We start from the raw sequence: 15,985 nt of genomic DNA on the forward strand, positions 1-15,985 counted from the left end.
TGCAATGAATACTGATATGTGACATATTGAGTTTGACGACAGCTGGAGGCTGTTAAATCCATCTTGATTGTTTTGATTGTTACAGTTTTACCCAAGGTTTTGTACTTCAAAAACTGATACAACTGCCTAGATTTCCACAACTTAAAAAAAAAATCACCGTAACAGCAGAAGTAATTGTACTCACCTCTATATAGTGACCTGCAAATCACACACGAGATTTTAATAGATCACTATATTTGTAGATGTGTTTCCACTTACAGGGGCAGAGGTTAATTCATAATATATTCTTATTTTTCCATCAGAAAAATAAGGCAATGTCCATTAAGAATATCTTATTATTTACCCGTTTAATAAATTGCACATGTAAATTTATATAGTATCTAAAGAACTCAGAGTAGTCAAAAGGGAATACTTTATGAAGATTGAGCACTGACTCCTCAGCCTGCTACAGAGATTACAAACTGTCTATTAAGACTTTAAAAGCTATGGATTATACACTCTGAGGTTTCACATAATTCTATAGTTTCTGTATTTTATCTCATCTGAAGCCAGATGATACAATTCCTTTGAAAACAGATGAAGGACATTGGTTGTATCCCCTTTAAGTGAAGATTTATCACAACAATTAGATTTCAGTATAAACACGCATTATAATAGCTTTATAAGATTTCCCATGACAAAGAATTCACCTAAAATTGCAAGGCTCATAAACAGCTTAAAGTTTCATTTCCAAATCAGTGTTTTCCTTTAAGAGAAAAATATGAGCTGGCTAAATACACTGTAAAACTTTCCATTAAAAAAAACCAAACAACAACAAAATCCAAGCAAACACCTCTCCTCAAAAAACAATTATACACTTAAGAATTTTGTAAGATCTTTCTTTGAAAGAAGAAGAATTCAAAGAACATTGGTCAGGAATGGGCAAGAAATACTCAGTGTTTCTACCTGTATACAGGGAAATGGGTATAAGTACCATACCACTCAAGTTTTGTTTCAGACACAAATTTTTGCACTTAATTATGATTTTGCGATAAAATAGTCATAACATTACATATGGTGTCACTATCTTCAATGCTTCATTAATAAAAACAAGGAAAGCAAGAAACAGCGTGATAAATATTAAAAGATTTTAGTCTGCATAGCCTGATGAAATGAAGGTGGAAAGAGAGGTAAAGATGTCTCTTCTTGAAAGTAAATGTCCAGTAAAGCATAGTATTATTTGAAGTACTGGTATCAGTAAAGTATAAAGTTAGCTGATAGTCAGGAGGTCCCAGGTATGACCCTCAAACATGGTGGAAAACCTGCACTGTTGTACAGAACAGCTTGGAATGCTCCTGAGAAGAACCAGGACAACTCAGCCATTAAGCACCAGTATCCGAATTTTCTCTATTGGGGTGTTACCTCTGCTGTCATTGCTGTAAGAAAGCCCAGTTACTGTCACTTGTTAGTTACTCTCCACACTGCACTTTCCATTTTTATATCCTGAATTTCAAGATTTCTGCTGGTCACAGCCTAAGACAGATGCTTTATTTTTTTTAACCTGGTTATCCACACACTAGTGTTAGAAGAGCAAAGGCACTCACTTTTCTCTGAAGCTTTGGAAATCAGCCACAGTTAGAAACAGAGATGAACTGCACGCAAAAGAGCTCTTACTATTCAGGTTGGCAGGGACTTTTGAATATTTTGCCTATCTTTGGAGCACTGCATAGCATCCATTTCCTGTGACTAGTTGGTAATTTCTCTACCAATCAACCTGCTATTAGAAGTCCTCATTACACACACTAAGACTCCTGTCCTCTCCTCCATCACAGTTTGGGATCTGTGGTCTTTTTTTATTGCAGACCTCCGTTTCACTATGAGAATCAGCCACATATTACCGCCTGTGGCAGGGAAAGCCAAAAACAGAGACTCTAGACATCCTTCTTCACTACATGTCTGTTGAAGGGGTGCCTAAGGCTGCAGTGGACTCTGTGAGCCCAGGGATCATTTCCCAACACCTGGTATACATCAAGCGGACTGGTATACATCAAACTGCTGCCTTCTCCTTTATAGATTGTGCCTGACTTATAATGAAACAGGAAACATTGTATGGGAAGTTACAGTCACACTGTAACTTATTCTTGTATTGCAGTTCTCATTTAGAATAGACTAGTGTGCTCCATTTCACCAGAGAATCCAAATTTTTTGATACCTATCTACAAAATTTGAATTCTTTCATGCCAGATCCAGCTTCCCTCCTTTTATTGGGTTCCATAATAATACAGGCTACTTTTCTGAATTTTCTGACGACTCAAGAGAAGCATGGGGTATAGTACTGTTTCAGTAAAGAAGGCTGTATTCACCTCAGATGTTTTTTGGTCGTCATTTTTCTCAACTTCTAACTTTTGTCTTCAGTGCTCCTCCAAAATATGAGCAGTACATTTGGTCCCCAATGGATGGAGACAGCCTGAGTGTTTCCTCAGCAGTGCCCAAACCAAATGGCTAGCATGATTCCCACACATGGGGAGAATTTATCAAAATAATACAGCAGAACTACAGAAAGAAAAAAAACTTTTATTTTCTAAAAATTATGCTTTTGCCATGTTTCAATAATCAATATTTAACTTTTATACAACTTATTGTACACCTATTTACATTTATTTATTGGCCTTCGTTTTAAATATTGTCTTTCACATTTGAAAAAAAAAAGGGAGAGGGAGCTGAGATGAAAGGTTGTGTAAGAGTGGTCCTTCATTCTTCTAAGAGTTGTTTGAGATGTACTTCCTCAACTTGGGACATCTGAAAGGAAAAAGAGGCCAAAGAGAAGATCAGCAGGTACAACAAATACCATGGGGTTCTCAGACCTCTCCTTGGAAACTCAAAGTACCTTTTAGTTCATCAGAAGCCTCTTTGTGGCCCCTCAATATCAAGTGTGGGCTTCAGTAGAAGTCAGAGGGGAGGGGGATGTTGAGCGAGCGAAGCCACCTAGTCCAGCGGGACTCAGACCCTGTAGCAACCCGTATAGGCTCATTCTGATGCTGGACCCTACCAATGGAAACACAGGGAAGAAAGCCCACATTACCATTGATAATCACCAGAAAATAACACAAAAAGCACTAAAGTATTCAAATCAGCAACCTGTGTACAACGACCTTACCTTTTCTGTCACTGCCGCTTGAGTGCAGCAGCTCTCATGGCAGCTGGGCTTGTGTTATGGGCCCATAAAACATTGGGCAGGCGTTTGCAATCCCTTGGCTCAGTTGCTGGTGACACTTGGAGGAAGGAGCATGCCTTTCTCTCCATGTTGTTAGGATCAAACATCTGGCTCTCAGTGCCTGCCACTCTGCAGCAGAGAGGTGAGCATTTGCTGATACTGCAGAAGTGGCATAAGAGTTGAGGCAACACTAGAGAGAGTATTCATCTTGTAGTTGTGGAAACCCACCTACCAAAATGAAGGGTTTCTTCCATTTTAAATAAAATAAAATGGGAATGAATGCAGAACCAAATTTCATATAGCCCATCAATGTATCATGAGGGAATTTTTACGATATTCTTTTTGGTAAACACAAACTTTGCAGTGAGAGTATAGGCAAACAAAAACAGGAGTGACAAAGCCACTATCATAGGTGCAACTTAAGAAACTTTCTTGGCCTGGGGTTGCACTTCATGTGTGATATTATTCATCTGAAATACTGGGAAGAAAGAACAAGCTAATGTAGTAAATTTGCAATTAGTGATGTCTGGAAAGAAGATGTGGCAGAAATTAAAAACTACAGATAAATAGCATAAGGAAAAATTGCTGGTGGGAATAATTATTGATTTCAGATATAAACTGCCATATTTACTCCCCAAATGTATGTTCTCATTGTTCCCATCACAATACAAGATTTTTAGAAAATATCCCACATTTAGCTGTAGTTCTTGTTATAAGAGGGTTCTCTTCCTCTGAAAATTATCTCTAATCTCTGTCAACACTTCTCCCATCCAACAGTTGACAAAAAGTTTGCTGAAACCTGCTGATCTTGTTCAACATATGTGAGGTCAGCTTGGTCCATAGCTTTCTGGTGACCCATCTCAGCTACTTCAGTTCAGTTTTTCAGACCTTTTCAGGGCTCTCTCATTTATCACAAACAATGTGATCCATTGCCTCCAATTTTAGTAGAAAAACCCTTTCATTAGTTACTCTGCATCATACTTTCCTTTGCTGAGGGGATAAAAGACCCCTCTCAACATCCTACCAAGATCACAATATTTAATCAGTTCAGATGTGCTTAGACTTTTATTCCAGACTTAACTGATGAGCAGAACAGCATTGACGGCCACACAAATACAAGAAATGCAAATGAGGGATAAGTAGGGGAAAAGTTTATCTCACTTCCAACGGGAAGCAGATTTTCTCAGTCCTACTGGGACCTCACACACAATTCCTCACTTATAATGCAACAATTTCTTCCCTTGGCAAGTGGAATTCTTCAGGCCACAACTATTACATTGGTCACTCAGGAACACTATGAAGGAAAAAAGTAGATCAGATGCCTTCTTGCTGTAGCAACTGAGCCATGACTGTCATTCTTTTTTAAACCACTTCCTTGAGACTACCAAGGGTCCTTTTTATTTGTAAAGTCCCAACCATTATCTTCCAACCAGTAGAATTGCTACTCAGGCATCACTTGCAGAAATTGCTGTGTTTCTGACTTTATTGAATATGACTCCAGGAAAAGGCAATTTGCTGCAATCTCCAACAGAAAACTTTGACACAGAGCTAGTGGCACACACGCTCCGAGGCAAATTCCAGCCTCCATCTCCATATGCAAACCCACTTGTGCACAGCATCCAAGTCAGACAACCTATCTGGACCTTCCCCATTAATATCAAGAGTATGATTCTATATATCAGCTCCATAAGCCATCCTCTAACTTTCAAAGGAAGGAAGGCCCTAGGCAGGTCTTCTGGGACATTGGGATGCTTACTGGGACTTCCCCATTGTCATTACTGATGTCATGACACTCCTGAAGGGTGACAGGCACTGTTTGTCTTGATGCCGCTAGGCCTTCTGCAAGTTTTGGCGCACAGTAAACAACAAACAATCCATCACTGATGAGTCTCCATGAGTTGTAATAGGAGATTCTGGGACTGCCTTTCATGTGAACACTGTGAGATCTTTCCTTTTCCATTCTTAACACTGAGTCATTGCCCTCTCACCAGCAAGTTCTTATTTCACCTGCTGTCGGGAATAAACACATTACTCAATGTCCACCAACACATCAGACCACGACCTCCTGAAGCATCCCAAATGCCTTGAGAAGCTCCCAAAAATATCACCACCTCTAAGGTTGGTTAAATAACACTTTCAGTCCGATAACATGGATTGAACTGGTAATAGAAACTTTTTCAAGTAACTTCCTCAGTCATGAAGTATATTTTGGGGACAGACTAGAGTACCCTTGATGCTGCAACAGACTCCCTCTCCAATTAGGGTGACAGGTTCCTAGACTTCTCCACAGCATGAATTACGTGAAACAAATACATCCTCTAAACAGTCAAACTCCACCAAAAGCTTTCAAGCCTACCAAGTGAAGCTACTGCTACTCCTCCACCTTTCCTGGTTCCTCAGTCCTCAGACTCCCACAGTGATCTTTGGTCCTTACTTTATGCAGAATATTTAGCTCCCTTCTCCACCATAGCTTCCCATGTGTAGCCAGATGAATTGAATAGATCAATTTACATTTTATAATGTTGTGGATGTGAAAAGCCAGATTCCTCAAGAAGGAGGGTAATTAAGACATTCAAACTTGGCACTCCTTCTTTTAAGGGTCAAAACTTCCTGAATATTGTCATTGTCCCCCTACTTTGTTGTATACTGATTTAATGACAAAAAAGAGAACAGTAGTCAAACAGGGCTAAAGTAACATTTCAGATCATTAAAATCTATAAATATGTATTCTGAAATCCTATTTTACTAGACTTGAATAAAAACATCTAGATACTGCTTTCAGAAACTTCAGGTTTAAGAAGAACTCTCCATATGAATTGGCTTTTCAGGCTATTTTTATACTAAATAAAACACTCTATTTAGAATTTAGGACTCTACTCACGTGTTCTGCAATGTGAACTCCACTTCCAGCTCCTCACGTGCCTGAAGAGAAGAGAAAAGGAAACAAAGATACATCACTTATTTTTCTTCTCAGCTTTCATCATACCAGTTACATATAATTTTTAAAATATGTATTTAGAATAGCACTTAGAAAAATTCCCAGAATGTAATGTCAACTGATGATATTGAATTTTAAGATATTGAAAAAGCAGTTGCTAAAACTAGTTTCTTGAAATCTAAATGCTATATGAGCATGCAGATGTAGGAACTTCTATTCTGCTAAAACAACTATTTTTCAGATTTTAAGTCCCAACACAAAAAGAGTCAGATGCTTTACTATGATTACAGTTTAAAGGGGGTGAAAATTCAGAATGTATACCAAGAGCCAACAAACAGGCCAGAAACATTCAGAATTAAGACTCTGGATAATTAGTTCCAGCTCGTTCCACCCTAGATTTTTAGCATAGTGCATGGAACACTCATACAGGAACTTTAAGTCTTTCTCATAATAGCAGCAAAATACTGTTTAAGTAGATGTTCCCTATAATAAAACACTGTAAAAGGATATATTTAGATGGAAGGAAAGAATCTACTTTTGTTCTCACCAACTCCAGTACTCACCTGTGGATTCAGCTGAAACTTCACTCGAACAGTACGTCCAACAGTGAGTTTATCTATGTCAAAGAGAACTGTGCAGAGTTCATCGTCCCTGGTGACTGTGTCTTCATCACAGACCTTTAGCTCCAGCACATTCTGCACAAAGAGGTTAAGAATATAATGGAGTTATTACTATACCTGGGAGCCACATAAGGCAGGAAAATCTCAAGACTAGGTTTTCTTCCCTTGCCCCTCCAATTTTAGGGGAAGAAGGAAAAGGAGAAGGGAAACAGAAAAGGGGAAGAGATTTGAGATTATTAGACTTCACATTACTAGTAATTCTACATACACAAAGAAGCAGGTTTGTTTCACTTCCCCAGGCAGAAGAGACAGGCAGGTCATGTAGAATATTCATGAATTTGTGATATTAATTGTTTATTTAATTGTTTATTTAATTAATTTGTGATATTAAATGTTTCTACATTTCTTTTATGGCCTTTGGGTCTAAGTGTATAAAACAGGCACAGGTACGTAAAGAAGATTTAAAGGATTTCCTTTCCACAATATCTAGAACTAACTCATTTTACTGTTATTTTTACATGATCTTGGGTTTCACTTGTATGTGTCAAGATTGGGAATGGGATAGTAAGGCCATATTCTGCAGGGCGTTCTTACTCTTTCAGCATAGTAGACGTTTAAGTAACAAATAGCTGGAATAGAACAACACTAAGGAGCATGTAAGCAACAAAGATTTTTTCTGAGAAATCTTTAACATCTCCAGTGCTTGGAAACTAGCTATATATGTATTGGTTTATTGTACTTTTGTGTAATCCACTATCTGCAGACATCAAATTATGAAAACCATTTATTTTCATTACCTTGACACGGCGGTCGATCTTATAGCAGAAAGCTTCATTCCAAACAGGGTTTTTGCTGTTCCTGATGGTTCTGGTCCGAACCTTCTCAGCTGAGGCAGTAGGCAGCCACAGTGTCACGTAACAGTCTGACAGGGTGACTGTATAGGGAGAAGATGAGTAGAGTTAAAATGTATCCAGAGAAAGAATTACTGCACAGTGCACATTTAACCCTAATAAGACAAAGATGGCACAGCTGGGGCTTTCTTCCTAATATACAGGGTATGAGTAAGTAGTACAATTAAGCATTTACAGGAAAATAGAGACATCTTCACTCATTTGCAATGCTCATTTACACCTTTTCATTTTTAGTCAGATTTATTTTTTTTTTTTAATGTTGCTTTATATTTGAAATAGCTCTGTACTCCACGTACAGTACATGCACACCTATCCACACCGCATTTTGCTTTATATTCATGCCTTTCCAAATGGCTTGAACAGACAACACACCTCAAAACCTTAAATCTGGGCTGTAGAGATTTATTTTCTATAATTTATTCCCCAGATTTGGGAAGAATCTCATTAGAGAATGAAGAGTTTCAATAACTAAATGAAAGCCTTTATTGAAGTGCTGGCTTAAATATGGAACAACAGATTCTTTTGCCAAAAAGCAAAGTGTTCCCCCATCAAAGCCGAAGAGTTTGATTTCTGTGCCACAAATCAGAATGTGTCAATTCCATATTCATTCATATATTTGACAAAGTTCTTAGAAGTTATATATTTCTCAGCAATTCTTTTGGAAAACAAAAATCAGTTTCATCACCGCAATTAAATTACTAGTTGTTCAATTTCTTCCTAATGTTTTATCTGCAGACTAGAAAGATTCTGCCATCACTCGTGTCTGGGGAAGGAAGCCATGAGTGCCACCAAAGACATTAGCTTCTCCTATATTCTGAGTCCTCGGGTTTGGAGGGAGAACTCCAGGGAGTGAGATTTGCAGAACCACAACACAGGCACAGACAGCCTTTCTCTCATACCTGTAATGCAATCTCCCTATTTCACATTAGCAGTGCTCAGTCAGTCACATGGTTCTTACAGCAACCTTGTGAGTCAGAAGAGGGCAAATAATTCAACCCATTGTCAAGCCCTGCATCACTCCCAAAACCTGTAACAGTGTTATTACATCACATTAAGAACAATTACTTCATGTATTTCCTCTTTATCTTTCAGTAACAACTGCAGATTTAGATTTTTCTACCAGCCAAGCTGTGCCTTTATTGTGTAGTTAACCATGCTATCACGATTAGCAAAATCTTGATAATGACTGTGGGAAGGAAAGTGTTTCCAGAGAGTGGCCTTAGTTACACCTAATCAGAAGAGTGTGACTGATCAGATGTTCAGCAGAGGCACAAGAGTAGGCAGATGAAAATGTAAATGATTAATGGTGATTTAAAGCTACAGTTTCCATTTTCAAAGGTCTTGAGACACACTGATGAATTACTTCACAGCAGCAATAAAAGGATTATGCAAATAAGTACATTGAGAAGACTTGAATTTCTTGGAACTGTTCAAGATCAGGTTGGATATGGGCTTTGAGCAACCTGGTCTAGTGGAAATTGTCCCTGCCCATGGGAGGGGAGTTTGGAACTAAATGATCTTTAAGGTCCTTTGCAAATCAAACCATTCCATGATTATATGATTTGCCCAAGATCTCATAATGTAGTCAGTGTCAGGGTCAAAAACACAGTCTAGTTTTTCAGGCCTATACCCAAACCTATTAAAATTATCTTTTTCTGAAACAACAGTAGGAGGAATACTGTTAAAGCATACTCTTTTTTCACTGGTGAAGTAAATAGGAACATAAAAAATAAATTGACACCACGACTTAACATAAAACCATAACATTTAGACAGACATTTAACATAAGACCAACATTTAACCATCAAAACCAGAAAACTAAAGTGGAGGAAATAAATGCTAACTTAGAATTGTAACAAGCAGCATACTGTTACCATTACAAACAGGTAGAAAAGGGACATTTTCCCATATTGAAAATACTGAGGTTTCAAGGAAAACTAGCTGAAATGTTTGCCTTTTTTATACCTCAGAAGAGGAAAAGACTGCCTGAAATATCCTTCCCACTGAAGACAAAAAAATGGACAGGTTTTTCACGATAATGCGAGTTTCTTTAGACAACAAATTTTCTGTTGAGAAAATACTTTCGCTGAAAAGCTTACAAAACTCTCAGACAGATACACTTTAAACAAATTCTTGGGATGCCCAAGTTCTGAATCTGGGGCATATCAAGGAGGTAAAGATATGATTTTTTTTGTTCTTGAGACCAGAATACAAAGCACTAAAGCCATATGGTACAGCAGATCTGCCAACAAGTTTAACAAAAAAAGATTGCATGATTCACTGTGGTAACAAGTGACCGCGAGCAAGTTGTTCCTGAGAAGGACAGACGCAAGAAACTAGGGTATAAGCAGATGACCTACTGGAGTACACAAATGCACCAATAATTGTGCATGCAGGTTGGTAGATGCAATTGCAGTGCTGGCCTATTTGGTTGGTGCAAAATACCATTTAGGCATTTGAACATCTGGATTTTGTCAAATGAAAAGTTATGCATCCGACCATAAGCCCAGAGAATGCATGTTTCTGTACATAAAAATTGATCTTTAAGTCTCCAGGAAACCTAGAACTTTATGTCTTATAAGGGGCTTTCATCTTGTCTAATGAACCAAGGGAAAACATAAAGAAGCACAGTAGTATTACATTGTAGAAGACTCATGAGTAAGTAACCCGGAATACCACAAGTAAGTGCAGTAGAGATTTGTTCCCTGATAGTAATCAGTCATTCAAAACCACTGCTTTTAAGCACAACTTCCATGTCATCTAACCACATCCCTCCTGCCAGAAACCACCAAATTCAACCTTTGATAAGTTTTCCCTCTATTCCTGACCCATCACACAAGTTAAAATCTAAAAATATAGAATGGATTAACTAAAATTTACAGCTGGTTTTCTCAGAAACTATGATGTGCTGCATGAAATTCTGCGGGTACCAAAAGAAAACTGATTTTGAGCCATGTTCAACGAGCTTTAAAGGAATATATTGTGGACTTTTTGTTTTATACCTTTTGGTTTTATTCTTCTGGTCTTTAGATTCAAATTTCCTTATTCTCTTTGTCTTTATTTCACATTTTTCCTTCATGCCTTTCCAACCTCTTTAAACAGATGTTTCACTACTCACATTTCTCCATTAAAGTGATTCAGTGACATAACTGCATTTTGAAAGACATCTGAACAAGTCTCAATGCACCTAGAAGAGTGTATTATTGAGGATCCACAACTGTGTCATGTAAGTTGTGAGGAAGATATTCAATGAATTGGAAAATTCAGAATTAAGTCAGTCCTTCCCCTGGGTAAGTCAGTGTCAGATCTGGACAGCAAACAAGGTGTTCTTTCCATCTTTTGCAAGTGTCATTTTCCCACTGAGGATTTCATTTTAAATTTGCTGCCACACACTCTGGTTCAACAAGCCAATGCCCACCAGCCTGCAGAGCAGAGACCGTGAATTGTTATAGGGCTTTTCTCAGCTGGATGTCACCAGACTCCCTAGACTTCCCTACTGCAGAGATTTCTTTTGTCCTGGGCCCTTCTCACTATTAACTCTTGTTCTGTGATCTGGCTATGACATTTTTCTCTTGTAGTCTCTATCCTAGACACACTTTTCTCACTTCATCTCACTACCCCCACTTAAATTCCTTTCAGGCTCTCACAGTAATGTTCTGTTCATTTTTTTTCTGACTTTTAAAGTGTTTCATTTTTTAGGTTAAATAAATTTTGAGACACACTGGATTTTATCATAACTTCTTGTGTATTTATAAATTTTGCAGAAGCAATAGAATGTTTTTGCTTGTACTTCTGTTATTTTCATAGGTTTTTCCACTACTGCTGATTTTATGTCTGCATTACCAATTCTCTCCTTTCTTCTATCCAGAAATTCTGTAGGAAATACTCAGGTTTCTTACTTAAAACCACAAGAATTTACACTGTTTACTGAACAGCCCTCTGATCAGCAGCTAAGCGTGATGTCAGAAGGGTAGGAAATATATCTCATACATTGAGGTATGAAAAAAAGACATAAAATGCATCACCTTGCTTGAGTCACTCTTTAAACTGAAGAGCAGAAAACAACATTTCAGTATCAAACTCAAAATAATTCTTGCAAACATGCAGCAATATATCTTTTTACTCCTGCACAATTTGAGAACAATAACACTGTCTAAATATTTTCTTTAAAGAGTTATACAAAACATCCAACAACAGTAGAAGTACTCACACAAGTCTGCCTTCCGGACATTCCTCACTCTTAGTATTTTTACAGTGAGCAAGTTGAAAGGAGATACAGGTGCCTACACAAAAATTAAAAAAAAATTTAAAAATATTACATTATTATTATACTCTATAGTCGTAGATTACTGTAACTCTAAAGTTCTAAGGATGTAGATAAAACAAGGGGTTTAAGGTTGAGCCAATATAATTGCAAACCAACTGGAACAGCTGGAAAACTGTGAACATTTTTGGTACAGAACTCTCTTCAGGTCTAAAATAGAAGCAACAGATTTAAAAATCACATATGAGTAGAGAATAGGTGCTAAGAGTTTGATTTGAAAAAGATAATTTCTTTCTAACATTGTTTCATTATTACCACAATAAACATCCCTACAGTATATACGTGGGTGCCCTCACCTCTTACACACCACTGCCTGCAGTGGGACAGACTGGATCACCAAACACTGTCACAGTAGCTGTGAAAGTAGAGATAAGGGGCTACCATGCACCAGCAAAAGCTCCCTCAGCAGCACAAGCTCCCCTGCACAGCCTAAAATGCCAGAAATGCAGCTGACAGTAGAGATACTTCTCATGAAGACTCTGATCCACTTGTGATCTTCAGCCCTGATCCCCTGCAGAAAGTTACAAAAATCATCCCAGAGATAATCTCAGGATTTAACTCATAACTCCACTAGATAAGAGACACCTTGGGCTCAGAGATATTAAGTCTATAATAACTCATAACTTCCATGGCTCATACTAATGTGTCTTCATATTTCTCAGGCTATAAATTAACCCTTACCCCACTTCACCTTAGAGACAACTACTTTCTCTCTCCCACAATAACATCTCCTCTATTTCATATATAGCATCTTTGCTTTTAAAACCAATGTATGTACAGATATCATTTCTCTCAACACATGCTTAAATTGGTATTTACTGATTCTGTTTTAGAACAGAAACAGGTTTTCTCGTGCCCAAAAACTTATCTAATCTTTCTCTCTGTACCAGTTAGTAAGAACAGATACTAACTCTACCCAAAAACCCTCTCACTCTTGCATTCATAGATACGCTATAAGCTAGTAAAGATAATACAGTGTCTCAACACAAACACATAGGTTTTATTACTTAATACAGGCATAAGAAGTGCTTTTATTAATCATAAGCGGCAAAAGTAAAAATGAGGTACTGATGTTAACTAATAAACTGCTATTATTTCCTTCATACGTGCTATATGTTTTGTTGAAACATTTTTCCTTCCAGTGGTATCACAAGGCTTATCCTGAAGTGTTTCACAATGCTTTGACAAAGTGTCTATCAACTGGGACTATGACACTGGACACTAAAACAATGTAATGAAGCAGGTCCTTGTCCTCACCACTGAAAACCTCAGCACCTCTGAAAAGGCAGAAGAGATGAAGAACAGCCTCCAAGAAATAGCCTAGGTAATCTCTAGCATACTTTCTTGCACTTCCCTTTGGGTTGACAAGAGGCCTGAAGAGGCAAAGTTAAAGGGCAGTGAGACAGTAACAGGAAGGTCAGAGCAGTCATCGATCTGAGCACCTTTGTTCTGCTTTATTTGACCTGACTAAATTCTAGCACAGGGCACAGTTTGCAAGCCCCTTGAATTGTCAGCTGTGGGACATTTCATTCTCAAATAATGTATCACACCATTATCTGCTCCATTATCCCAAACATGGTCACAAAGGATAACTTGGATAGACACACCTTGAAAGAAGAAAATCAGTTATTTGGAGGCGTGGGGGGAAGGATCACAGTCTTCCATCAAAAGCAACCAAAAGACATCATGCCCAAACTATATAGTTGAAATGCCGGAACTACTTTTCTATATGCATTAAATAGAACTGGGTAAAACACAGAAGCACTCCTAGGCACAGGGACCAACAGCCAAGGCTTGTCTACCCCTGCCAAATCCATTCACATTTGCCACAATTATTCTTGGTCCCTGCTTTCTCACCCAATAAATCATAAATGTTTTTGTCCTCAGAAGTGTTATTTCAGCAGAAGAGGTGGAGCATATCTCTTATCCAGAAAGGATAAGGCTTGAATCCCTTGACTATAGAAGAATGGACTTGAGCAGAAGTTCCCGATCCCAGGGAAGTGCTATTAACAACTAGGCTTGACACCATTTTAAAGAAATAAGCTTTGTTCTGCTCTTTGAAAACAAGCATCTAGACCTTTACTTTGTGAATCTCAAGTGGATAGTGGTATCTACCTGAAGCCGAGTGGTACACAGAGATGGGAACTATGAAAGGTATTTCTGTTCTTAGCTGTCCCTGGACATACCTATTTATGCAGTTCCCTGCTCAGCTCTTACAGGGTGTATCTTAGTCTCTAAGACTCTAAGACTTAACTTAAGGAAGCAACCCTCAGTATTTCACTTCAGGTTGTGGAGTCTGTTCCCATACTAGAGTCTTGGAAGTCAGACCTTATAGCTCCTATCTTTTAACTTGAATGCTTTGTCATGTCTAGCTGTCAACGACTTGCTCAAAGTCACACAGAAAAACTAGGGGAGCATATCTTAAACTGGGTAATCTGCTGGTAATTGCCAAGGACTTCCACATCTTTCCCTTTAATATGATGGTGCCCCTATCACCAGCTTAATAAGTTCTAAAGCCAGAAGGCTCCCAGGTCAGTTATTACACACACTTCAACTTTCAGCTTCTATATTTATTTCATCTGTGACATGATTCCTACCTCATAAACCGGAAACACAAGCCAGGCATTTTAATAATCACTTTTGAAACTACTTAAATACATGAGGTTGCAAATGGGAGTCTTGATCACACTATCCTGCGTCAGTTAAAAATTCAATTAAGTCCTGTGGCACACTTGTGCAATCCTTACATATCCAGTCCGTGGGAAGTCAATAGGAGTGTTCACATATGTGAGTGCTCATCCATATGAATAAGTTACATAACTTGTGTGGCTCTAAAACTGCTCTATTTCAGTAAAATTCCAAGCTTAAAAGTTTTTCATGGAATTTTTCCCTAGAGGAGACTAGAGTGAAACTTGTACAACAATCCCAAGTTACATCAAGAGAAAAGGTAGTTATTAAAGCACACATCTATTTGGAGCAGAGCACTCTTCCCTTAACTTTCTCATCAAAAAGAAATAGAAATCTCATCAGCACTTTAAAAGCTATGAAGACCAACACAGAAATCACTCACCGTGTCAGAAAGAGTGCCAGGGCTTTAAAACACAGGTCGCTGCCTTGCTTCTGACCTTGGTCAGGTATGTGGCACCTTTTAACTTCAAAGAGTTTTGGAGCCTCAAAGGCAAGCAGGATTTCATTACATTACTATGGCTACCACCTCATGTTAGGTCAATGCATAAGAAAGACTTTTCCTTGTACTGCATGTTGTGTATTTATTTCAACCATTTAAAAATATCCCATAGTTGGGTCTTATTAGGTCAGTAGAAGTTGCTACTGACCAGAATAAGAACAAACGGAACAGCAGTGACTCAATGCCTGTTTCTTTCCAAGAGCTATGCAAAACTTCTGTGGCTTTAGACTGCAATTTTCATGTGTTTTTTTTTCTTCTCTTCCTGTTTTGAGCTTTAGAACCAGATTTGTGTGTTAGAATAAATCCAAATCTTAGAAGAGAAATCAAGTCAAGCATTTTCACATTGATGTGTTTTGTTTCTCAAGACCATGGTTGTCTTTATTAATTTACTATGTCTCAATATGGCATAGTAATTTGGGTGATCTAAAAAGTGTTACTTTTTTGACTATCAGCATAAGGGTACTACCAAAATTTTCTCACCAGGTATTTTACATATTCACCTTAATTTATATAGCCACTCAAATTGAAATCACACAAAACCTATGGGTTGCCCTGAAACTGACTCTGAAAATGAAAACTCATTTCCTTAACAGAGCCACTGAGTAACAAAAACCAATTCAGGCATACCAGGTTTATATACTTATCATAAATACCAACTTTTATAGTGAGGAGGGGGGGAAGGAGATTAAAAAAAAGAAAAAAGTTCAGGTCATTCCTGATTTTTACCTCTGTGAGCCCTGGAGATTCAGGGCAGCAAGAAGGACCTCTGGGTCTTACTTTAAATTGTACACACTATATTCAGGGCAGTTCTG

The 15,985-nt window shown here is 38.0% G+C and overlaps 1 pseudogene; it reads right to left on the reverse strand.

The window, feature by feature from the left end:
* The window catches only part of LOC116787833, a 32,276-nt pseudogene that overhangs the window by 14,471 nt on the left and 1,820 nt on the right, over positions 1-15,985 (reverse strand).

The sequence above is a fragment of the Chiroxiphia lanceolata genome, chromosome 6, assembly GCF_009829145.1.
Source record: "Chiroxiphia lanceolata isolate bChiLan1 chromosome 6, bChiLan1.pri, whole genome shotgun sequence".
NCBI classification, from domain to species: domain Eukaryota; kingdom Metazoa; phylum Chordata; class Aves; order Passeriformes; family Pipridae; genus Chiroxiphia; species Chiroxiphia lanceolata.